Below are 26,915 nucleotides of genomic sequence, written 5' to 3'. Positions count from 1 at the left end.
ACACTCTCTAGAGAGGCTGTGCGAGGGGAACAGTTCTGATTCCAGGAAAGTCTTCTCCAGTTACTCAGTGCATTCTGACTGCGGGGTGAACAAGTCCTATCACAGAAGACTTGTGGAAAAAAAGCAGGTCAACAATAGAAAGTAATTTTCTAAATATATAGGATCTCAGACTATGGATGATAACAGGATAAATGAAAGCAACATGTCTCAAATGTGGCACGATGGCAATCTAACACTGGAGAGATGGGAAAGCTAAATGACTAATAGGTGGAAACAAAGGAGAGTCGAAAGTCAGAAAATCAGTTTATGGGGATAAGTCACATAACATTGAAGGAATGGAGAAAACACACAAACGACAGGACTCTGATCTTTGGGTAATAAATAAGGCAATTTGCATGCACAAGTGGCTCAAAATGGAATTGTATGGGAGGAAAACCAAGCAATAATTCAAAGTGAAAAATCATCCCATCCTCAAATAAAAACGCAACTCTTCTTATCAAATAATATAGTCAACCAACCAGTTCTAGTTGATGTAGGGAAGTACTTTTGGTAGAGGGTTCAATTTAAGATTCAGAAGGACTTATGCATGAAGAGTAATGGTGTTTTTCTGGAGGCGAAGGTCATGACTTTATATGTTGTGTAAAGTACTTGGTACATTTGGTGCTGTTAGTGTTATCACTGTTAGTTCCATAAGGAAAAATTGAAAAAGTAAGTTGGTCAAGGAGGCAAAAGCATTCATGTAATGGTCTTTTAAAAATAAATATCACACACTGCTATTCAGAATGGGTTAAACATAATGAGATTATAGATAAAGTTTGTATTTTATCCTCCTAATGTATTTGGAACTATTTTATTATACATCAAGACTTCCCTAAACAGATGAGTAATGGTAATCAAGGCTTCTATTTATTTCTGCTATAGCATGGAAGTAACTGCATCATTTGGGTAACTCTGATAATTCCAATAGGCACTAGAATAGACATATACACAGAGGGCAAACATGTCAGATTAATTGTACTCTAAGACCAGAAGCATGGCAGACAATTCATGTTGATACCTTAATTAGGACGTGCCTCCAATTGGCCAGTCCTTCTGGATGGTAATTTTTTGTGCTGAGAGATGATCTAACATTTTTACTCTGTTGTCCCTGTGAATCCAAGAATAGTCTAAAGCCTTAATTAGCTAGTATGGTTAAAGGAGGAGGCAGTTTAGATTTTCTGGGTAACTGAAACATAAACGTTTAGGGTCAAAAACTTTGGTTTCTATCAAGTTTTACTGATAATTTCCCCAAAGGCATTATAATGTTTCACGTAGGCACACTTACCTTGCTCAAATTCAAGTACATTAATTTCTGAGAGGAATTATGATGAACACAGAAAGGGAGAGAGAGAAAACAGGAGAGAGAATTTTAATATTTTGGGGCAATGTCCCTCGTCTCCTCTTCTACTTGAGAATTGCCAAGGGGTAACAGTACTATGAGAGTTGTGTTTGGCTCTTTAAATGGCCACGGTCCCTGTATCTCAGAGCAAGATACCCCTCGTCTCCAAGTGGGGTTCTGGGAGTCTAGGTATAGGAAATGCTATTTACACAGCATTGCATTTAAATATTAGACCATCATACCATCTGTTGTTCAGCCTCAGGAACAACTCTCTAGTCCAGCCTGGGAGAAAAAACAGTCTGGAGTGAATTTATTATGAGTCAGTACTATGCTTCATTTTATGGCGGATATAAAAGGATTTTTTTTTCAAGGGTGCTTTTTACTTTAGCTGAAATCCTCATCTCCACGTAAGATGTGACTCTATTTTACGCACATATTTACCATAATAAATCAAGTGTACTACAGGTGAGTTTCAACTTGACTTGGGGGCCATAAGTATTACATAATCTATATGATAAAATGTTTAATTTATTAATAAATTCATGTTGTCATGTTTCTTTTTGGTCATTTGCTCCTTGGTCCTAAAAATATGGTTCAGAAACAGCAGCAGTATAAATGCTATGTAATGTTTTAGGAGAAAATGGTATAGTGAGGGATGATTAAATATTTTTATACTATAAAATCACTGAGTTCTTTATTTCTTTGACTTATTAAACCACATTAAAATAATGACACAAATGACTTCTACCTGCTCTTGATTATAATCTCTTGTTTGTTTCATTTGCACTATTCCTATACAGTTCAGCACAGTACACATTAGCCGCATGTGGTTATTTAAATTTCCATTATTTAAAATTAAGTATAATGAAAAATTCAGTTTTTTAGTAGCATTGGCCACATTTTAAGTGCCCAACAGCTATCTGTGTCTTGTGGCTTTCACATAAGACATAGATAAAACATTTCCATTGTTCTATAGGACAGAGGTGCACTAGACAGAAAGTCCTATTGGAGAGAACTGCACTAGATTTTTAATTTGAAAATTGGAGAAATTTCATGTTCTAATTAAATTATGAAGTTATTTTTTCCCCTTCAGAATGAAAATAGATTTTTTTTTTTTTGCTATTTATTACTACTTAGGCATTGCTAAGTAGTAATAAATAAATTCCTGCAACTCTGGGCAGAAAGAAGAAACACATACTTGATTTTTCCCAATGCTAACTCCTCAGAGTTTATGTTTGCTTTTTCTTTTTCTTTTCTTTTTGTTGATCTTAAGATTTCGTCAAATTTTTGATGTTCAGAGATGGTAGAACTTAAAATTGTGGATTATTTGAATTATATAGACATATCCATTGTTTGTAGAAAGAAACCATTTAAAATACATGGTGTAATTTAGAGCTTCTTGGAATCTTGCAGTTGTTTGGTAGGCTTAATCCTTCTAGGGATGACAGTGTAAGATCAGAACAAAAAGGAAACACACACAGAAAACCCAAACAATCTGCAATTCCTTTGGAGAGACACAAAGCAGGCAGAGAATTAGTGGAGAGGGGTCTGACTTTGAAAGGGGGATTGCAACAGGTGAGTTGGGAAGTTTGTGGCCTTTTTGAGAACACTTCCTAATTAGAATATGGTTTTGGTTGCCTTGTAGGCTTGAGATTTCAGGAGACAGTTTTGGGGTTGGTCAAGCAGCCAAAAAGTTAGGGGACAAATCCTTGCAGGTGAGAGTTGCAAAGTGGGTGAACTCCAAATTTGTGTAAAAACGTTTCTCAGCTCCTTAGATTCCTAGCAAACAACTATATAGTAGGAGGTTTTGTGAGTACAACAGAAAAGCATCAGTGGAAGCAGAAATATTAAGCAGAGATTTTAGCTGTTACACACCACATGGGAGACAGAGTTTACAGCCTGAGTCCAGCTAGATTAATAGCCTTGCAGAAGTCATTCTCTAGAGGATCCTTACAGAATCCAGAGCCTCAAAAACATACTATTTTTAATGTCCAGTACCAAAATCTTAAACTTCTTCGACTTCAGCCACAGCAACTTCTTCCTAGACACATCGCCAAAGGCAAGGGAAGCAAGGGCAAAAATGAACTATTGAGACTTCATCAAGATAAAAAGCTTTTACACAGCAAAGGAAACAGTCAACAAAATCACAAGATGACCGGCAGAATGGGAGAAGATATTTGCAAATGACATATCAGATAAAAGGCTAGTATCCGAAATCTATAAAGAACTTATCAAACTCAATAATCAAAGAACAAATAATCCAATCAAGAAATGGGCAGAAGACATGAACAGACATTTCTGCAAAGAAGACATCCAAATGGCCAACAGACACATGAAAAAGCACTCAACATCGCTTGGCATCAGGGAAATCTAAATCAAAACCTCAATGAGATACCACCTCACACCAGTCAGAATGGCTAAAATTAACAAGTCAGGAAACGACAGATGTTGGCGAGGATGTGGAGAAAGGGGAACCCTCCTACACTGTTGGTGGGAATGCAAGCTGGTGCAGGCACTCTGGAAAACAGTATGGAGGTTCCTCAAAAAGTTGAAAATAGAGCTACCCTACGACTCAGCAATTGTACTACTGGGTATTCACCCCAAAGATACAAATGTAGTGATCTGAAGGGGTAGGTGCACCCCAATGTTTATAGCAGCAATGTCCACAATAGCCAAACTATGGAAAGAGCCAAGGATGTCCATCAACAGATGAATGGATAAAGAAGAGGTGGTATATATATACAATGGAGTATTATGCAGCCATCAAATAAATGAAATCTTGTCATTTGCAATGACATGGATAGAACTAGAGGGTATTATGCTAAGTGAAATAAGTCAATCAGAGAAAGACATGTATCATATGATCTCACTGATATGAGGAATTCTTAATCTCAGGAAACAAACTGAGGTTTGCTGGAGGGGTGGGGGGGGTGGTAGGGATGGGGTGGCTGGGTGATAGACATTGGGGAAGGTATGTGCTGTGAATTGTGTAAGACTGATGAATCACAGACTTGTACCTCTGAAACAAATAATACATTATATGTTAAAAAAAAAAGAAGATAGTAGGAAGGGAAAAATGAAGGGGGGGAATCAGAGGGGGAGACGAACCACGAGTGACTATGGACTCTGAGAAACAAACTGAGGGTTCTAGAGTGGAGGGCGGTGGGGGGATGGGTTAGCCTGGTGATGGGTATTAAAAAGGGCACATATTGAATGGAGCACTGGTGTTATACGCAAACAATGAATCATGGAACACTACAGCAAAAATAAATAAATAAATAAATAAATAAATAAATAAATAAATAAGGGAAAAAAAAGAAAGCCGTATGCTCTGAGCAGTGGTCTCATAAAAGCTCCTGTTTTAATCACCCAGAGGCTTCTCTGCAACACTCCCTCTTAGGTTCCTTCTGTGACAACAGACCACGTGCACTCTTACACACACATGAAAGACACATTTACACAATGCACTACCTGCACAGAAATCAAAGGGGACACACCCGCTAGTGAAAATCATGTTGAAGAAGCTTCAAGGCAGATTTTTAAAAAAATAAATAAATAAACAGTATCCCACAGTGGTCATAAAAGAAATACTGAAGCAACTGATAAAACAGACACAATGATTAAAGAAGGGGTCAGTGAACTGTAGCCCACAGGCCACATTTAGTTGGCTTCCTATTTTTGTAAATAATAAAACCTAACAGGCATGAAAAAAAAATCACTACATGTGCAATGAAACAGGAAAACATGACCCATATCAGGAAAAAGAAATCAGTCAATGGAAAGTCACCTTGTGGTAACTCAGGTGATATAATAGCAGACAAGTGCTTTTAAATAGCTATTATAAATAGTCAAGGGCATAAAGGCAAATATACCCATAATAAATTAAGATGCATGGAATACCAGCAGAGAAATAGAAACTTTACAGAGTACCTAATTGGAAATTCTGGAATTGTAAAGTATAATAACAGGGAAAATAAATCACTGGATGGGTTTAAGAGCAGACTGAGTAAGACTAAAGGAAAAGTTAGCAAACTTGAAGACACATCAGTAGAAATTATCCAACCAAAAAATAGAAACATGATTGAAAGAAAATGATCACAGCCTGAGAGGTCTGTGGGACCATATCAAGTATTCTAATGTGTGTAATAGGAGTTTCAAAGGAGAGGACAGACAGAATTGGCAGAAAATATATTTTAAGAAATAATGGCCAAAATCTTCCCAAATTTGATGTAACACCCAAGAATCTCAATGAATCCCAAAGATAAAAAGAAAGTCAAACCCAGATAAGGGGTAAAATCAAAGATCAAGAGAAAATCATGGAATCAGATGGAGAAGAACAACATATAACATAAAGGAGAAATGATAAAAATGATGACTGACTTCTTTCTCATCAGAAAAAATGAAGACCAAAACCCAAACAAAGAAAACTCAATACAAATGAACCATATCTTTAAAGCGATGAAAGAAAAAAATATGTCAGTCAAAATTCTATGATCAGTGAACTTATCCTTCAAAACTGAAGATGAAATAAAACATTTTAAATTAAAGAAGCTGAGAGAATTCATTACCAACAGAACTACATTGCAAGGAAAGCTACAGGACATTCCTGAGGCCAAAGGGGAAATACAGAGGCCTGAAGACCACTAAAAAAGACAAGTAGGTGGGAAACAAAGGAGATTTTATATATAGATTTATTTTCTTCTCTTAATTTTATTTGAGATATAGGTCTATTCAAAGCAATAGTCATAACTCTGTTGAGGGCTTTATAGTGGTTGTTGGTATAACTGATATTAGAGCAATAGCAAAGGGAGCTAAATGAAATGACACTTTTGCAAGGTTCTTATATTTTATGCAAAGTAGTACAATATTAACTCAGGTGAATTTTTTAAACTAGAGATACCCATTGTAATTCTTAGAACATCCACTAAAAATGCAAAGAACCATAGATTAAAAAGCCAATATAAGGATCAAAATAGAATACTAAAAATATTCAGTTATTTTAAAAGAAGGCAGGAAAGGAGAGAGAAACCAAAAACAGATGAGATAAATGTAAACAAAGAGCAAAATCACAAATCTAAATACAACCATATTTATGACTTTATTAAGTGTAAATGAATAAAACACTACAATTAAAAGGGAACAATTGTAGGGTTTGATAAAAAAAGCAATATGTTGTCTATAAGAGACTCACTTAAAATGCAAAGACACAAATGAATTTAAAGTTAAAAAAATAGAAAAAGGTATATCTTGCAAATGCTAATTGTAAGAAGCTGGCATTTCTGTATTAAGACCAAAGTAGACTTTAAGTAAGGGAATGTTAGCAGAAGTAAGGAGACATTTCAATCACAATAAAAGGGTCAGTGCATCTGGATGACATAATTATATTATGTACCGAATTATTATTATGTACATGATTACTAATATGCTTATTAATAACGTATACATAATAATTATGATGTCCTAAAAATAGAATTTCAAAATAAAGCTCTCAGAACTAAAAGGAGATATAAATCATTGCAGTCATGATGGCAGATGTAATACTCCTTTCTACTGGAATCAGTCATTTTCCAGAACTAGAAAAATCAGTAAAGGTATAGAAGATGTGAATAATGCCATCAACAACCTTGATCTAATTGACATTTATAGAACACAGCTCTCAACAAACGCAGAATACATAGTGTTTTCAAGCGTGCATAGAATATTCACCAAGGTTGGTCATCTGTTAGACCATAAAACAAATCGCAAATTTCAAAAGTGTGACATCTTAAAGAATATGTTCTCTGAAAAAAAAGGAATTAAATTAAAATATATGGTTCAACTTGTTCTGAAAATCAGTTTTACATTTTTACAGAGTGAAGATTATGATATTCAGACAGAATTCACTAACGCATTTTAATACTTCTATAAATAAAATTATGATGATTTGAAGTTAGGATTTCAACATAGAAATTTTAGAAGCAGAGGAACACATCAGACTTAGTGCTGAAACTGAAAAGTAAGTTGTCAGTGGAACAAGATAGCTCAACATAGATTCACTGGACAAAAAAGTAGGCTTGATATTGCTCTAAAACGTTATAAGCAGCTAGTGCCAATTAAATCTGTCTACATTAAAAATATATATGATACTCCTACATTTGGATTGAGATATAAAGTGAAAAGTTTTTTGCAAGATAATTTGTCAGTATGTTTCATAAGTCTTGGAACAGATCCTGTTATGCCACTTTTCAAAAAAATATTGCCTGAAATGTTCTGATTTGTATGACCAAAAATATCCAGTACAGTGTTATTGATATGTTAGTCTTATTATAGAATATTATTTTAGTTTTATTATAGAATATTATTCACACAGGAATAAGCTCATAATATATTGCTAAGCAACAAAATCAGATTATACAAAAAGTATGAGTGGAATGATACCATTCTATAAAACTTACATATTTATAATGCATTAGAAAAATTATGAAAGAATAAATATCATGTAATTAATAGCAGTTTTGCTAGTAATTGTTTTCTTTTGTGCTGTCTTTAACAAAATGTTCTTTAAAAATATGCAATATTATACTTCTTTGTCAAAACTATGGCCTAATTATGTTCTTAATATCATGACTAACATGCAATGGCTACACATTGTGTTTTAGTGCTTTTGTGTATGTCATGTCATTTATTCTTCACAGTGATAAATATTTCCATTTCATAGATGAGCAAAGTGAGACAGAGATGGAGTAATTTGCCCAAGCGTATGCAGGTGGCATGTGGTCAGACTGAGATGTGTTCCCAAGAAGACTGACTCCAGAGCTCCTGCTCCTAAATCTTCTGCCACAGAAGCCACCCAAATACATTTCTATCAGCGAGAGGAAAAAAATACTAAAAGAGAAAACTGCTCAATAACAAGATAACACCCTGTCTGTAGACCCACTAAGAAAAGTCAATGCAAAGTGTTGAGGCCAACGGGCATACCTGTTGGGCTTCAGGTCTGGAAGTATGTGGGAATGGATGGAATTTTGCTACTGTGGGTCACAGAGCCCAAAGATGCTTCAAAGAAGTTGGGGGCAGGAAATTGGGATTACTGTTTGAGAACAGGTCTACAGCAGAGCTCCCAGGTTGGTGAAAGAAGAGGGAAAAACCTACCACCTGTGTTGTCAGGGACTCTGCCCTTTGTGAAGCTGTGTATCTAGAAAGGAGAATGACATGGGTCCCACTTTGTCATCAGGAACTGAGCAAGTTGTTCCCTGACTGTATGTTTGCAGTGTCACCGCAAAGCAAGAAACCACTCTGACCACTATAACTCCTGGTTCTGGAGTCAAGACCCTTGGGGTGTGGAAGAGTGACTAGAAAGAGCTCTCCCAAGGGATGAGCACAGAAGAGAGAGAAACGCACACAACAAAATGAAACATTTCACAGATGAGGCTACAGATCAAAATTTCAAAGTGTATTAAAGACTTCCGCTCCTGAGAAAGAGCCCAAATGTCAAAAAGACTAGAGACAAAATCAAAATAATAGAAAATTTTGAAAATGACTTTAAATATGCTTAGGAATCATCAATGAGATAAATGAAGGAACAGCATCTGTAATAGGAAAAATAAATAAGTCACAAAGGACAGAAGCGTAAAATAACAAGCTGGAAAACTTGGAAATTAAAAAAAATAGTAATTCATATAAAATGCAAAAATTTAAAAAGTATATAATTCATATAAAATACCAGGTGAATTCTAGACTGGATACATTCACAAGGGAATTAGAAAACTCAGAGATAGTACTGAAGACTTCACTCAGAATATGTCTGTCTGTCTGTCTTTTTCTTATCTCTCTATTCATATTATTTCTATATATCTATTCTAAAAAGATACAAAGCTATATACTCAAACTTACAAACTTCCAGTTATAAGATAAGTAAGTCCTGGGGCGCCTGGGTGGCTCAGTTGGTTAAGCGACTGCCTTCGGCTCAGGTCATGATCCTGGAGTCCCGGGATCGAGTCCCACATCGGGCTCCCTGCTTGGCAGGGAGTCTGCTTCTCCTTCTGACCCGCTTCCCTCTCGTGCTCTTCATCTCTCATTCTCTCTTTCTCAAATAAATAAATAAACAAATAAGATAAGTAAGTCCTGGAGGTGTAAAGAACAGCACAATGACTATCGTTAATCATACTGTATTGCATATTTGAAAGTTGCTAAGGGATTACATCTTAAAAGTTCTCACCACAAGAAAAAAAATTTGTAACTCTGTGAGGGGATGGATGTCAACTAGACTTATTGTGGTGATCACTTCACAATACATACATATATCAAATCACTATATTATACACTTAAAACTAGTTGTATCTCCACAAAATATATCATGAAGAAATACCTGTATACAATTATAAACTTATAAATTTACAGGGCATTAGGTCAAAAGGCCATAACATAGGTCTAATAGGACTCCAGGAGGAAAGACCTAGAAGGAATGGTGGAGAGGAAATATTAGATGAAGTAATAGCTGAAAAGTTCCCAACATTGATTCAAGATATACATTCTTATATGAAAAATTCCTTTCAAATAGAGTCAAAAACAGAAAAGAAAAAGAAAGGAAATCCACATTTAGATATATTACAGTGTGACAGCATATTATAAAATAGCCCACCAGAAAGAAAAGACAGGTTACATAAGTCTTTGATGGCAGACATCTCCCGTGTAGTAAATCATACCGGAAGACAATGGATAAATATATTCAGGGCCATCCACCTTGAATTCTATACCCAACTAACTTATTATTCATTTAAGAGATTTTTTTAAAAAAAATTCCGAAATAGGAAGACAAGAGTTTACTACTTCCAGGCTTCCCTGAAAAAATTCCTGATGAAGTAAAGTACTTATCTGTTAGCAAGGAGAAAAATAAATACGGCAAGAATGGAAAAGTAATAGTAAAACTGATAAGACAATTGAATGTAACAAAATATGCACACTCTTTTTCTTTTGTTCTGAAAGATAAAACAAAACTGTTCAACACCAGTAATAAGACAGAGGGGGTAGTGAGAGACAGAGAAAGAGAGACACACACATAGATGGACGGAGGGGACTGAGGAGTGAGGGGTACCATTCAGGGCATAACGTGAGCCCTTGTGCTTTTCAGAAGGAGAAGAGAGACACCAAATCACCATAGGATCTTGTGAAAAACATTTACAGTCAATTTTCTGAGGTAAATGAAGAAAAGAAGTGTAGAAGTATAGAAAAGTTTATCAAGCAAGCAGAAATCAGGATTGGAAATAAAGGGAAAAAAGATAGAATGAAAAAGAATTGCAGTAAAGCTAGTTCCAACTATATCCATAATTGCATGAAATGTTTGTAGATTAAACACCTTTATTACAAGATTGGTGCTAGCAGAGTGAAGTTTTTAAAAAGGCATAGCTGTGTGCTGCATACATGAAACAAAATTGCACCAAAATATTGCAAATAAAGAATGGAAGTAGATCTCATAACTTTCAAAGGTTGGTATAGCAACATTAATACAAGACCACCCCCCCTCCAAAAAAACATTCATGGCTGAGGTCATTGTTCTGGTTAAAGAGGGAAAATGCATAATTTTGATGAATAAGGAAGCACTCCATCAAGGTGAGTATACATGTATTTTTTAGAATTTGGAATAACTTAGAAGGTAGGGGAATCCATCACACCCCATCCTCCCCAGCACACACCCCTGACACCAAGGCATTTTGTGAGTTTTTTTTTCTTTTGAAATCCCTGCTATTTTCATGTTCCATTTCTATGAGTTGAAAGAAGAAGTGATTCTGTTTCCAATTTTATTTTTTATTCTTGCTGCAGTTTTTTCTCTCCTAGTTGTAGGCACAGTAGAGAAAGTGATGAAAAGCATGTACAAGGGAAATGAAAAATGAACAAAATGCAAAAATGTATTTGCTGAGTTGGAAGAGGTGAGTCATCTTGTGAGAAGACAAGGCAGCTAACTGCAAGGTTCGCGGCCTCAGAAATGCAAGGATGGAGGCAGCCCAGGGGTAAGTGTCTTGGCTTGGGGGAGGGGCATCTATTGGACAGCTGAGAAACCATGTGTAGTAGAAGTCAGCAGCCAAAGTAATCATCCTCCTTGCAGGAACACTGAGACAGAGGACAGATTCAATGCTGTTAATGTGCCCAGGATGGAAAAGGAAAACAAGACTGGGTTAAAAATGACTTCATTTTGGGGCACCTGGGTGGCTCAGTCTGTTAGGCATTGGATGCTTGATTTGAGCTTGGATCATGGTCTCCGGGTCATGACATCCAGCCAGGAGTGGTGCTGAGACTGCTTCAGATTCTGTCTCTCCCTCTCCCTCTGCCCCTCCCCAACCTCGAGGGGAGTCTCTCTCAATCTCTCAAAAACAAAACAAAAAAAAAAAAACTTAAAGAAAAAGGAGAAGAGATGGCTTCATTTTAAAATTTGGAATGTGGGTGTAAACCTTTTAGAAAGAGGGTTAGAGAAATCTTTCCAGTGTTGCAAGAAGGATGTGAACTGAAGTCCTTCATGGGGCTTCAGGGGGTTCTGGGCTTCAAGCAAAAGGGACAGGGTTTGGTTGTCAAATAGTATTAAACCCAAAGGGAAAGATACATGGGGGTGACTTAGTAAGTCCTTTCAAATTTAAGTAAGCATCAAATTCGATCTGAAGCATCACAGCAGATGTGCACCAGACAGGGAATGATTATTAATATTTGGAAGACATACTTGCTTGCAGAAGTTTAAAAGAAGATAGTTCTTGTTTGGCCTCATGTGGGTTTTTGGTCAAGTTGGGGAGTAACTCTAGATGCCCTATGAATCCCATCTCTTCCATTCCTGGAATTTATGAACACTCAGTGATTGGAATTGGAGCTCTCCTTTGAATATGTTTTAGGCTTCCTCCTTTGTCCTCAAGTTTCTGTCCAGATCCTTCCAGAAGAACCCCAGATATCTTTTGTGAGTGTGGGTTGGAGGAGAGCTTGTCCACTGGCGGTAATGGAGGCACCATCACCCACATGTAAATACTATTCATGCATCTGCAGGCTCCCCAGAGACCATTGGCCAGACCACCATTTCCTGAAGCCCAGGTAAAAATATTTCCTTTACTAGAAAACCTTAGAGGGAGAGGAGAAACCCAAAACACAGCTTGCTTTCCACACAGTCATTTCATTTGAAATAGTTTTATATTACTGCTAAGCCATGAAAGTGTTTTTGATTGTGTCAGTCTCAATTACTGTGCATTTAATAAAGAAAAATGCGTGCTTTTAAAAAAGCCATGTCACATCTGTGAAGTATTTTTTTAATAAAGGTCCCTATATCTTTCAAAAATTAATGACCCATTTGTTACTGGCAATTATATACAGTTTAATGTAGCTTCTCTTTTATGTGATAATTATACACATATTTTTATTTTTTAAAAGATTTTATTTATTTGAGAACGAGAAAGAAAGAGTGCAAGCGCACGAGTAGGGGGAGGGGCACAGGAGGGAATGAAAGACTCTCAAGCTGACTCTGCACTAAGCGTGGAGCCTGACTCGGAGCTTGGTCCCATGATCATGAGATCATGACCTGAGCCAAAATCAAAAGTCGGACGCTTAACCAACCTAGCCACCCAGGTGCCCCTATACGTTTATTTTTAAAGTACCTTTCTTGAAGGAATAGGAAGAAATTTACTCTTGTCTGGGACAAAATGGGACAGTGCAAATATTTGCTGTAAAAAAAGTAAATGCAATTCAAGTGACTTGAGTTTGGGGATTACTGATATACTGAGTTCAATAAAGGCCTGTGTAGATACTTTAGGTGGTAAATATATATTTGTATTTTGACCTTGTGATCAATTCCCAAACATTACCAGCTATTTTAGTGTATGTTTTTTTTTTTTTTTTCTAGGCAGCTACCTGGGAATAACCCTTTTTATAGCTTTCAGATACTGCAGCATCTATAAATAGCCTTGTAGCATGACATTAGGTAAGAGAGAGTCCAATATTCTATTGCGTGAGAAATGTGGAATTTTGAATTAAAAAGTAGTTTAAATGGCATTTTAGTTTTAGTGGTGAAATTAAAAGCAAGACACAAATCACAGAAGAGGGACAAACAGATGTTTCTCTGATAGTTGGATTCCTTAGAAAATTGACTATAAATTCAGGAAGATAATTATTAACACTGGATTATATAATCAGCCTGATTTGGCTGGTTATCTACAAAGTCATTAAAAAGTGTCAGAAGAATCAAATGTATATTGTATACCAAGCAGAAACTGCTGTTGGTCTTCATTGAAATCCCTTCTGCATATCTTTTTTTGTATAACTTAATTAGCAAAGTTAAAATTAAGATGAGACTCCAGAATGTTTAGATGAAACAATTTCTATGAGAGCACACTTCATTAAAACATTTTAATAATGCACCAAACTCCTGGTTATCAAAGAAATCTCTTAAAAACAATCTTTTCCAATTAATATAATCATTTAATCTAAAATATTTGTGCTGTTCAAGAAAAATCCAAATCCTGCTCTTGCCATGTTACTTATGTCAGGCACCTGTTATATGCTCTGCTAACAATCTTCACTTGCTAGACTTTTTTTTTTAAGATTTTATTTATTTATTTGACAGAGAGAGACACAGCGAGAGCAAGAACACAAGCAGGGGGAGTGGGAGAGGGAGAAGCAGGTTTCCCGCTGAGCAGGGAGCCTGATGTGGGGCTCGATCCCAGGACCCTGGGATCATGACCTGAGCCGAAGGCAGACGCTTAACCGACTGAGCCACCCAGGCACCCCACTTGCTAGACTTTTTAACAGTGCTGTCACTAGAGTGTATTCCACATATGTTTATTGAGTATCTAGTGTATGCTTGACACCATTCTAGGCTCTATGGAAAGAGTAGTGAACAGGACAAAGTACCTATTCTCATGAAGCTCACACTCTGAGGAAGACAGGCAAGAAAACTAATAAATAATACAGATATTTAGATAGTGACAGAGTTGTATAACTGTCATCAGAATCAATTTTAGAACATTTTCATCAGCCCCAAGAAAAACTCTATATTCTACCTGTCACCCTCAATTCTCTCATTCCACCCCTCCAAGCCCTAGACCACCGGTGATCCATTTCTGTCTCTATAGAATTACCTATAAAATGAAATTTTATATCATGAAAATGGAATCATGCTGTATATAATCATTTGTGACTGGCTTCTTTCACTTAGCATAATGTTTTTAAGGTTTATACCGGTTGTAGCGCATATTGATACTTTTTGTTGATGAATGATATTCCATGAAATAGATTTTATTTATCCATTCATTAATTGATGGACATTTGTGTTGGTTCCACTTTTTGGCTGTTATGAATAATCCTGCTATGAACCTTTATGCACAAGTTTTTGTGTGGACATAGGCTCTCATTTTTACTGGTTATATACCTTGGGATGGAGTTACCAGTATATGGTAATTCTTTGTTTAGTCTTTTGAGGAGCTGTCAGACTATTTTTCAAAATTCATACTACATTCTCATCTGTGGTGTACGAAGGTTTCAGTTTTTCCACATTTGTTCCAATACGTTATTATCTGTTTGTTTGTTTGGTTTTTTCATTATAACTATGCTAGTGAGTGTGAAGTTGTATCTGGTTGTAGTTTTGACTTTAATTCCCTTGATGCCTAATGATGTTGAACATCTTTTCATGTGCTTAGTGGTCTTTTATATATCTTTTTTTGACAAGTGTCTACTCAGATCATTTGCCTATTTTTAAATTAAGTTATTTGTCTTTTTGTCATCTACATATAAGTATTCTTTATTTATATACATATATTCTAGATATGGCTCTTAACAAGTATATGATTTGCAAATATTTTCTCCCTCTCAGTGTGTTGTCTTTTTACCATATTTATGGTATCCTTCGAAACACAAAAGTTTTTAATTTTCATGAAGTCCAATTTCTCTATTTTTTATTTGGTTGCTTGTGCTTTTTGGTGTCATACATTAGAAACCATTGCCAAATCCAAGGTCACAGAGATTTACTCCTATGTTTTCTTCTACGAGTTTTATAGGCTTAGCTCTTCCCTTTAGGTCTTTGATTCCTTTTGAGAAAATTTACATATATGATGTGAGATAGGGATAACATGCTATTTTTTGATAAGGCTATTATTTCCCAGGAGGGAATAAACTTAGTTTTTATAAAAGTGGTTTCAGAAAAATAGTGTTAACTTATTAAAAGCTATTTGTGCATATGCCAGGCATATTTCTGTGAATAGTATAGAAAAACCTCCAGCTTTCAGTAAATGAATAAATATGACAGAGTTAAGTCATGTAAAAACTATGAAAACTACAGAATGATAAAATGGGATGGACAGGACTGGATGCTATTTTTATAATGAGTTATCGGAGAAAACCTCTTACATAAGGTGGTATTTGAGTAGAGACTTGAAAAAAGTGAGGGAGTAAGCCCTGGATATATGTGGCAGAAAAGCATCTCAGGCAGAAGGAACAGCATGTACAAGGGCCCTAAGGTTGGGAGCATGCCCAAGGAACAGCAAGGAGGATGGTGTAACTAGAAAGAGGAGACAAGTGATAGGCATGGAGAACTGAAGGGTACTGGTGTGCCAGAGCACTTGAGGCTTCATGGATCATGCTCGAGACATTGGATGTAGCATTGATCAGGACTGGATGACACTGGAGGGTTTTGAGCAGAGAGATTAGGTGATTGGATGATTTATGGTTTACAAGGGTCACCTTGATGCAGGTTGGAGAACAATCTGAAACCAGTTGAAAAGCAAGAATTCAGGCTAGAGAGAATGGAGGCTTGGTTCAAGGTGGTAGTGCTGGAGATGGTCAGATAGTAGGCATATTTGGCAGATATAACCAACAGACAGGTATTGTGAGAAAAAGAGACATTAAGGAACATTGAAGGAGTTTTGGCTTGGGCAAGTGGAAGTATGAGTTGCCATTACCTAAGACAGGGAGTGCAGGATATGCTTAGGAAACAGGTAGAGTTCAACTTGGAGCATATTAAAATTGAATGCCTATTAGACAACCATGTGAAATGAATAGTTTGATACAATTCTGGGTATGAGGAGAAAGGTCTGACCTGAAGGTATAAATTTGAGGGTTTATAGCATAGAGTTAGTGTTTTCAACCTTGGGACTAGATGAGGTCACTTAGGGAGTGAGAAGGAAAGAGGAAGGAGGCATAAGAAATGATCCCAGTGGTCCACTTCTTCTTTTATTTAAAATTTTTTTTATTATGTTATGTTAGTTACCATACAGTACATCATTAGTTTTTGATGTACAGTTCCATGATTCATTGTATTCATAGAACAACCAGTGCTCATTGCATCACTTGCCCTCCTTAATACCCATCACCTGGCTAACTCATCTCCCCAGCCCCCTCCCCTCTAAAACTCTCAGTTTGTTTCCCAGAGTCCATAGTCTCCACTTCTAAGTGGAAGGAGGAAAATGAATTGACAAAGGAGTCCTAGAAGATGTGACCAGTAATCTAGGAGACCCAGAGAGGGTGGTGTCATGATTGGCGTGGGTTCAAGAGGCAATTGAGGGAAAAGGAGTAGAGGCAGTCAGATGACAGTAAGTTATTTAGATTCAACAAATAGTGGGCACTTCCTATATTCCCGCAGTTGTTCTAGAATAGCTCAGTGAAGGAAAGAGACCCAAACCTAGCCTGTGTGGGGATGACATTCTACCAGAGGGACACAGACAATAAATGATAAATATGTAAATTACACAGTAGGCGAAGATAATTCCTGTACTGGAAAATAAATAGAGTAAGTAGGGAGTGCACATTTTTTACCGGAACAATGGAAAGAATTGAGTATCCTTTACCTAAGATGGGGAGATTGTGGGTAAACATTTGGAGGGAAGAGGTTACTTAATATCTTTTTTTGCTCAATTACTATCTCTAAAACACTAAAGCAGTAAGTTTTCAGGGAATTTCCATTAAGTAAAAACATTTAGCAATAACAGTACACTGAACTTAACCTTACTTTCACGTTCCTTAAGGTCTTCCAAATTCCGTGATTTTTAACATTAATGTGGTATTGTCTGGCTCCTACGAAAAAACATGGAGATTTTAATTTTAATAATAAATCTTGACATCAGTTAGTAAATGTTTCCTATTAACGAAATCATAGAATATGTTTTGAATGGATCTTTTTTTGAGGTCCTCAATTTGGATTCTGAATAAACAGGCATCTACTATGTATTCGTAACTCATGTTTGTGAATGATTAACGCTCTTAAGAAGCAAACACCTTTGGTTTGGGAAAGTCAAATAAGGCTTTTAAATATTTAAGCTCTATGGTTTTCTACTAAATATAAAACTTACGTAACAGAAGAGATCTTGTCTGTTCTATTTTCCACCTATAACTTTTGGTTCTGTGGTATGTTATATATTGACCCCAGTTATATAGCCATGCATTTATCGGAATTAACAGAAATAAAGCCACTTCCAATGCCTTTCCTTTTTTTCAGCCACAGTGATTCTGTGTATGGAAACACATTTGACCTGAAGCTCAAATATCACACTCATTGAAGCATGGCCTGATTCCCCAAGAAGTCGGTTGCTCATTGAGATGTTTTGTCCTTGGGGTTGGTTTATATCTCGATTATAAGCATTATCACATTGTATTTCTTCTTTTTCTGTACCACTGAAATGCATTTGTATTTCAGTTATATGCTTGCACTTCTGTTCCCTTGGTGCTATCAGGTGCTCTCAGAGAACAGAGGGGCCCCAGAGTCTTAATGGTTCCTGGTATACAGAAGATGTCCAATAGAGGTCAAAAGAATGAAGTTATCCACCAATGAGTAAATGCTTCCATATACTTTTACCATACATAAATGCTGTATCTGAACTCTCTCCTTGAGAAGTTGAAAGAGTGACAACCCAAAAGCAGTGTCTCTCCTATTCTTCACTGAAGCCAAATCACAGACTTTGGGGGGCTACCTAGGGTATTCTTCCATGGCCTGCTAAGTAGCTGAGAAACCAAAGAGAGAGAACAGGGTAGAACAACTAAAGCCCAGGTGCTAAAATTACCAAACCTTGTAGTCCCTTCCCAGAATTATTTTTTTAATTTTTTATTATTTATTTATTTATTTATTTATTTACTTATTTATTATTTTTATTTATTATTTATTTGTTATTTTTATTATTATTTTTTATTTATTTATTTTTTTCATTCTTGCTACAAGAGTCAAAGTTTTCTCATTGAATGTCAGCTTGAAGGTGTTATTTTTATAAAGTAAAGGGCTTAGTTTTTCAGATACCATACCCAAACTAATGCATACAAATAGGTTATATCCTTTTCTGGTTATTCTAGGCCCCCAAAACTTTCTGGGTGGCAGATTAAAGCTATTAAAGCTATTTTCTGGCACTGTAAAGGACAGCCTTTAGAGGGACAAGTAGATCTTTATAGACAGCACCTTGTCTTTACTATGTCACCACCTTCTCTGATGTCACTCATATCATCAGGATTTTGAAAAGTGCCTATTTAGGGCAAGACAACATGCAGCTACCTGTGTATTTGCAAGGGGCACGAGGCCAATACAAAAAATCCCACTGGTCTAGGATTTCTCCATTGCTTTGTGGGAACCAGAGAATTTTCTAGTAGCCATAGTTAAGGGTCACTTTAGCAATTGGAAACAATGATCAAGCAGCAAATTGTTGGCAGGGGAAATCCAGACAGAAGGTAGCTTAAATTGATGGCTTCTGTGGAGGCCAAGGGAATTTGAAACAGAATTTGCCTGCAATTTTGCTTGGCCAAATCACCTTTACAAAAGAACTGCGATGCCCAAACAATGCCCATACCCCAGATCACATGCAGAAAGCTGGAACCAAGAATTCCTAAATGAATGAAAATTATTCTACAGGGATAAAATGACCATTTTCCCAAAAAAGTCTTCTCCAATTTATTGCTCTAAAAGTTATCATTATTCTCTAACTATCCGAGGAATTCATTATCTGGTGTTATCGGGTGCTAATCAACTTCAGAAGATCTTACATACGATTTACATGAATTTAAACTTTGACGGTAATTGCTTATGACCTCTTTCATTAAACTCACTGGACACAGACACCAATCCAACCCAGATTAAAGATGGATGGATCCACCTGGATATACATCTTTGTCCTGAAAAGATTCAGATGACATTGTAGACTGTCATGGTATAGCACTGGCATCTTCTGGATACCAAGAGCCCTCACAAAGCCCATGCCTCTCTGCAGGTGCTTCTCCATGGCATGCCTTGACCTTACCCCTTCTCAGTACTTACTGTGCTCTGCTGGATTGCAATTGTCAGGGATATAACATTCTCTTCAGGCTCTTCCCAGTACCTAGTTCATCGTAAAAGCACAACACATACTAATGAAAAAAATGAGATTTAAAAAAATCCCATCAAAAACCTCTGAGCATTTTTGCCTTTTAAAGAAGGCAAAAAGGCAGTCTTGGTGTCAAAGAGACACTAAAGCCTGATTTTGTGTTACAAAGACATGAGCTCGAACCAACTCTGTTACTACTCTTGCATCTTTAGGAAGTCGCTTCTGTTCTAGAAGACCCAGTTTGTGCATCTGTAGAATAAAGGTGATGATACTTTTCTTTCAAGGCATCTGCGGTGGCCACAGGTTTACTATCATGCGATGGAGTCAATAGAGTATTTGGAACATTCTCGGTAATAGTACAATTATTTATCATGTCTGCATGTATATGGGATAAATGTTCATTGGGAATGCAGCTGGGGCAATGCCAGTTCCTTTTTCCCCATGCAGCCAACTTTGTTGAGTCACCATGACTGAGCTCCAGACTCTGCACAATTATCTCCTCAACTTCCTTATGGGCACACACACTTGTTTAAGGGGAAAGTAGTGTGCATACATCATACCCAGACCCTTCCAATGGATACTTCCAGGTGTGCTGACCAAAAGAGGAGTCTTTGTGGTCTGTCTTCAGTTGATGTCAACTAATTAAATGTTATTAAATGGTATGTACTTGGGTTTCATGAAAACAATAAATCAGGGAAGAGAGGACTAGGGTAAAGATGTAGAAGGTTTCAATGCTGTGTTGGTGTGGGCTTCTCAGTATTCATTAACAGGAATCTTTAACAGTTCCTATTAAAGGGATAGTAGCTATTTCTAATAAGTTTAGCATCATTTTCAAAGTGCCAAGTAGATTATTTTATTTTATTTAGAAAAGGATATTTTGTCTTTAGAATATGAAGGTGCTGTTGACTTTTATAGGTGACGATAATAAGGTCGTCCTTACTGCTGAGCAGGGAGTCCAACATAGGGCTGGATCCCAGGACACTGGGATCATGATCTGAGCCAAAGGCAGACACTTAACTCACCTAGCCACTCAGGCGCCCCTGACAACGGTATGTTAAAAGAACAATAAAAGTAATACTATTTGAGAGCTTATAGTGGGCAGACATGGTAAGAGACATGGTACACATACCATTTGATCTAGATATTATTCCCCAGTGATGTTTGAGAAGATTTCAGATGTCAAGAAGAAACTACCCAATCCTTGTGTTTCCATAGGGAGAAGGAAGTGCTTGTTTCACTTTCCAGAAGAGAAAAATACAGAAGAAAGTTTTCTAGTTTATATCTGTCCCAACTTCATTCCTTTCTGGTTGGGTAGGAGCGACTTTATGTGAACAGTGAGTTTGAGAAAATGAGCTGAGCATGATGGGTTCCACATAACCTGCTCTCTTGGATGCACCTGTTCACCAAGTAAATGCATTTAGGTCTGTGCTTGACTTTTGGTAAGCTTAGAATAACAGGTTTTGCCCATATAGGACCATGATCAGATGGTAAAATGACCAAACTGGAGAGGGTGGTACATACCTGAACCAAATTCTTCAATCAGTTTTGGTAGTAATATAGCTGATACTTTCATTCTCTTTTCTGTCGTGTCCTAATTCTTTTTTTCAAATTTTTTATTGTTATGTTAATCACCATATATTACACCATTAGTTTTTGATGTAGTGTTCCATGATTCATTGTTTGTGCATAACACCCAGTGCTCGACGCAGAATGTGCCCTCTTTAATACCCATCACCAGGCTAACCCATCCCCCCACCCTCTCCCCTCTAGAACCCTGTTTGTTTTTCAGAGTCCATCGTCTCTCATGGTTCATCTCCCCCTCTGATTTACTCCCATTCATTCTTCCCCTCCTGCCATCTTCTTCTTCTTCTTCTTTTTAAACATATAATATATTATTTGTTTCAGAGGTACAGATCTGTGATTCAACAGTCTTGCACAATTCACAGTGCTCACCATAACACATACCCTCCCCAATGTGTATCACCCAGCCGCCCCATCCCTCCAACCCCCCACCACTCCAGCAACCCTCAGTTTATTTCCTGAGATTAAGAATTCTTTTTTATCAGTGAGGTCATATGATACATGTCTTTCTCTGATTGACTTATTTCGCTCAGCATAACACTCTCCAGCTCCATCCACGTTGTTGCAAATGGCAAGATTTCATTCCTTTTGATGGCTGCATAATATTCCATTATATATATACACCACCTCTTCTTTATCCATTCATCTGTCGATGGACATCTTGGCTCTTTCCACAGTTTGGCTATTGTGGACATTGCTGCTATAAACATTGGGGTGCACCTACCCCTTCGGATATCTACGTTTGTATCTTTGGGGTAAATACCCAGTAGTGCAATTGCTGGATCGTATGGTAGCTCTATTTTCAACTTTTGGAAGAACCTCCATACTGTTTTCCAGAGTGGCTGCCCCAGCTTGCATTCCCAACAACAGTGTAGGAGGGTTCCCCTTTCTCCGCATCCCCGCCAACATCTGTCGTTTCCTGACTTGTTAATTTTAGCCATTCTGACTGGTGTGAGGTGGTATCTCATTGAGGTTTTGATCTGGATTTCCCTGATGCTGAGGGATGTTGAGCACTTTTTCATGTGTCTGTTGGCCATTTGGATGTCTTCTTTGGGAAAATGTTCATGTCTTCTGCCCATTTCTTGATTGGATTATTTGTTCTTTGGGTGTTGAGTTGGATAAGTTCTTTATAGATCTTGGATATTAGCCCTTTTTCTCATATGTCATTTCCAAGTATCTTCTCCAATTCTGTTGGCTCTCTTTTGGTTTTGTTGACCGTTTCCTTTGCTGTGCAAAAGCTTTTTATCTTGATGAGGTCCCAATAGTTCATTTTTGCCCTTGCTTCCCTTGCCTTTGATGATGTTTCTAGGAAGAAGTTGCTGTGGCTGAGGTCGAAGTGGTTGCTGCCTGTGTTTTCCTTTAGGATTTTGATGGACCCCTGTCTCACATTTAGGTCTTTCAACCATTTGGAGTCTATTTTTGTGTGTGGTGTATGGAAATGGTCCAGTTTCATTCTTCTGCATATGGCTGTCCAATTCTCCCAACACCATTTGTTGAAGAGACTCTCTTTTTTCCATTGGACATTCTTTCCTGCTTTGTCGAAGATCAGTTGACCATAGAGTTGAGGGTCCATTTCTGGGCTCTCTATTCTGTTCCATTGATCTATGTGTCTGTTTTTGTGCCAGTACCATACTGTCTTGATGATGACAGCTTTGTAATAGAGCTGGAAGTCTGGAATTCTGATGCCGCCAGCTTTGCTTTTCTTTTTCAATATTCCTATGGCAATTCGGGGTCTTTTCTGATTCCATACACATTTTAGGATTATTTGTTCCATTTCTTTGGAAAAAGTGGATGGTATTTTGATGGGGATTGCATTGAATGTGTAGATTGCTCTAGGTAGCATTGACATCTTCACAATATTTGTTCTTCCAATCCATGAGCATGGAACCTTTTTCCATTTCTTTGTGTCTTCCTTAATTTCTTTCATGAGTATTCTATAGGTTTCTGAGTACAGATTCTTTGCCTCTTTGGTTAGATTTATTCCTAGGTATCTTATGGTTTTGGGTGCAATTGTAAATGGGATCGACTCCTTAATTTCTCTTTCTTCTGTCTTGTTGTTGGTGTATAGGAATGCCACTGATTTCTGTGCATTGATTTTATATCCTGCCACTTTACTGAATTCCTGTATGAGTTCTAGAAGTTTGGGGGTGGAGTCTTTTGGGTTTTCCACATAAAGTATCATATCATTTGCAAAGAGTGAGAGTTGACTTCTTCTTTGCCGATTCGGATGCCTTTGATTTCTTTTTGTTGTCTGATTGCTGTGGCTAGGACTTCTAATACTATGTTGAATAGCAGTGGTGATAGTGGACATCCCTGCTGTGTTCCTGACCTTAGGGGGAAAGTTCTCAGTTTTTCCCCAATGAGAATGATATTCGGGTCATCAACATATTTAAATAAAATGGAGGAAAGTAAATACTATACAAGTTATTTTTATCATATTCCTATTGTTCATCTTAACAATAAGATCATATCTTGTGTCCTTCAGATACAAATGTTTCACTTGTCTGAGTGACACACAGAAGAACCCAAATTATTCATTTGGGGGGAAAAATGAATTGAAATCTAATCATCCTCCAGCCCTGTGACACATACACATTTTCTGAAAATTTCACAGTAATATTAATAAAGAGACACATTGTTTTATTTGTAGGAGCATAGTGCTTTTTAGAAACTCATACAGGTAAGACTGTTTTACAGGTGAATTTTCCCAGCTACTCCTAGGAGGCAACAATGCACCAATATCACTAACTCTGTTACTCCAGTCACTTCAATCTCTTCCCTGAGTTATACCCAAGTTTTTATGGGATAAAACCACTGGACCCCAAGATGGAGTATAGCCAACTAGACCCATGCTTCCTGGCAATGAGACATTGTGCAGAATTTTCCCCTTTTCTCTGAGACTATAAAAGGAAGGTCAGATTAGGTCTGAGAGCACAAGGAAAGTTCCTTGGGAAGTAAACTTTTCTATACAGTAGTGAAAAGTACAGCTCGGAGGAGTCAAAGAGATAGCCCTCTCACCCCAAAGTCAATAAGAAATTCAAGTCCATTGACATTGTTATTGGCAGAGGGAGATCCTGGATGATTGACATAAATTGCTATCTTAGAAGGACTGTAAAGAAATGTCATTTCCAAAATTAAATAGCTCACGTCTCTGTGGCCAGGGGAGGGGTGGCGGGGGGGCGGCGCCCATCAGGGGGCTCGCTTGGCATTTAGCTCAGTTACACCCATGCACTGAAGATACATGTCTGCAAAAGGAAAGGAAAGAACAAGAAAGCGGGGAAAGGGATTCCACTGCTTAGAAAACCAAAACCTCACTACACTCAAACCAGACAGAAAGAAGGAAAAGCTCTGTTTACGCTTTGCTTGGCTTTGTATCATATTGTTATCTCTAAATAAAGGAAAGAGTAGAGAAATCTTTCTGATGAATCATCTGATGTGACAAGAAAGCAAAGCAGGAGCAGTGATTACCTGGGCTTGCAACATTCTCTGAGAAGGAAAGAAGAAGGTAATGCAGAAAGTTCACTCTCTGATGAAAAACATCTCAGCATTCTATTTGCCAACTTTTCATCCTGTCTTAAAAGGTATTAGGGAGAAGAAAAACAAGGGCAGCTTTCAGAGGTGGAATTTGGCAACTGCAGAGTCAGTGTTACAGGCCTTCCATGAGAACTTGTTCTTTGTTTGCATGTTAATTACATTGTGTCAACAGAAGAAATTTCTGCTGGAGAAAATATAATGGCGATCCATTGATGATAGTCTGAATCTGTGTCTTTGAAGAGTGAGAAATGCTGTAACAAATTGGTAACATTTAGACTCATGGAAGGAAGGTTTTAGAAAATGAGATGGGTACTTAAAATATCTTGAAGTGTTGATTGCTAAAAGGAAGAAAGAATCCCATTAGAAAGTGTGCTTTGCTTTGGTCCCATTTGCTTGCTTTGTTTGTTGATTTCAGATCGTTGGAATAATTCTGCAGATATTCAGGGGTGTCAAACAGCGATATACTGTTTATATAGGAGTTGTTCTGTCCTTCTGGTTAGTCCTATGTATCACTAGAGACAGTTGTACCAACTAGCAGTTCCAAAGACCTAATCTCAACATCTCTTCATCTTGCCTAGACTAACACTCTTCAAACCTGTTAGGTAAAGTTTCCACTTATCTATGACTGCATAGCAAATTATTCCAGAACTTAAGAATAACCATTTTGGGGCACCTGGGTGGCTCAGTTGGTTAAGCGACTGCCTTCGGCTCAGGTCATGATCCTGGAGTCCCGGGATCAAGTCCCACATCGGGCTCCCTGCTCAGCGGGGAGTCTGCTTCTCCCTCTGACCCTCTTCCCTCTCATGCTCTCTGTCTCTCATTCTCTCTCTCTCTCAAACAAATAAATAAAATCTTTTTTTTTTTTTAAAAGAATAACCATCTTACTATACTCGAAGATTCTGTGGGTCAGGAATTCAGAGTGTATACAACAGGTGCTTGTCTTTACTTCATGTTGTCTGGGCCTCAGCAGGGAGGACTTGAAACTTGTTTTATCTTTGTTTTTGTTTTTCTTTTGCTTATAATTCCTTGTAATTTTGAAGGATATTTCACATTTGATTTCTTTAAAAAGGTTATTTATTTGAGAGAGTGAAAGAGATGGGGGGGAAGGACAGAGAGAGAGGGAGAGAGAGAAACTTAAGCAGGCTCCACGCCCAGCACAAAGCACAGATGCGGGCTCAGTCTCACAACCCTGAGATCATGACCTGAGCTGAAATCAAGAGTTGGCCACTTAACCGACTGAGCCACCCAGGCGCCCCTCACATTTGATTTTTTTAAAAAGATTTTTATTTATTTATTTGACAGAGAAAGACACAGTGAGAAAGGGAACAGAAGCAGCGGGAGTAGGAGAGAGAGAAGCAGGCTTCCCGCTGAGCAGGGAACCTGATGTGGGGCTTGATCCCCAGGACGCTGGGATCATGACCTGAGCCGAAGGCAGATGCTTAACGACTGAGACACCCAGGTGCCCCATCTCACATTTGATTTTACGTAAAAGGGTGGCAAAATATATTTTGGCCATTTTGTTTTAAAGTTTAGAAGTAGGACTAATCGAATATTACAAAATTTTAAATGTGATGATGGAAGATTTGCCATCTTTTCTTAGATTTAGAATCCAAGTGTTACACATTAAAAGTACTGACATGACTTTGGGAACATACGTGCAGGGAAACTTGCTGTGTTCTTGAACTCATAGCCTCTCTATCTGGCTACTGAGAAGACTATGGAAGACTTTTGTTTTAAAGAATTAAAAAAGATATCATCTGGGGCGCCTGGGTGGCTCAGTTGGTTAAGCGACTGCCTTCGGCTCAGGTCATGATCCTGGAGTCCCGGGATCGAGTCCCACATCGGGCTCCCTGCTTGGCGGGGAGTCTGCTTCTCCCTCTGACCCTCTTCCCTCTCGTGCCTCTCTATTTCTCATTCTCTCTCTCTCAAATAAATAAATAAAAATCTTTAAAAAAAAGATATCATCTGAAAAAGCTGCATAGTGTAGGACTCTGTAACATTTTGGAAAAGGCAAAAGTTATTTTAGATCTGTGGCTGTCAGGGGTTGGGAAGAAGGAGGGTGCCCAGATGTTTGGGGGCATGAAACCACCCGGTATGATGCTATAATGAGACATGTTCCTATACGTGTAATTACGTGTATAATATATATGTAT

Source organism: Eumetopias jubatus, unplaced genomic scaffold (genome assembly GCF_037043125.1).
Source record: "Eumetopias jubatus isolate StellerSeaLion01/CBP00866 unplaced genomic scaffold, mEumJub1_p1.0 scaffold_9, whole genome shotgun sequence".
In the NCBI taxonomy this organism is placed as follows: domain Eukaryota; kingdom Metazoa; phylum Chordata; class Mammalia; order Carnivora; family Otariidae; genus Eumetopias; species Eumetopias jubatus.
This window is presented reverse-complemented; position numbering follows the sequence as displayed.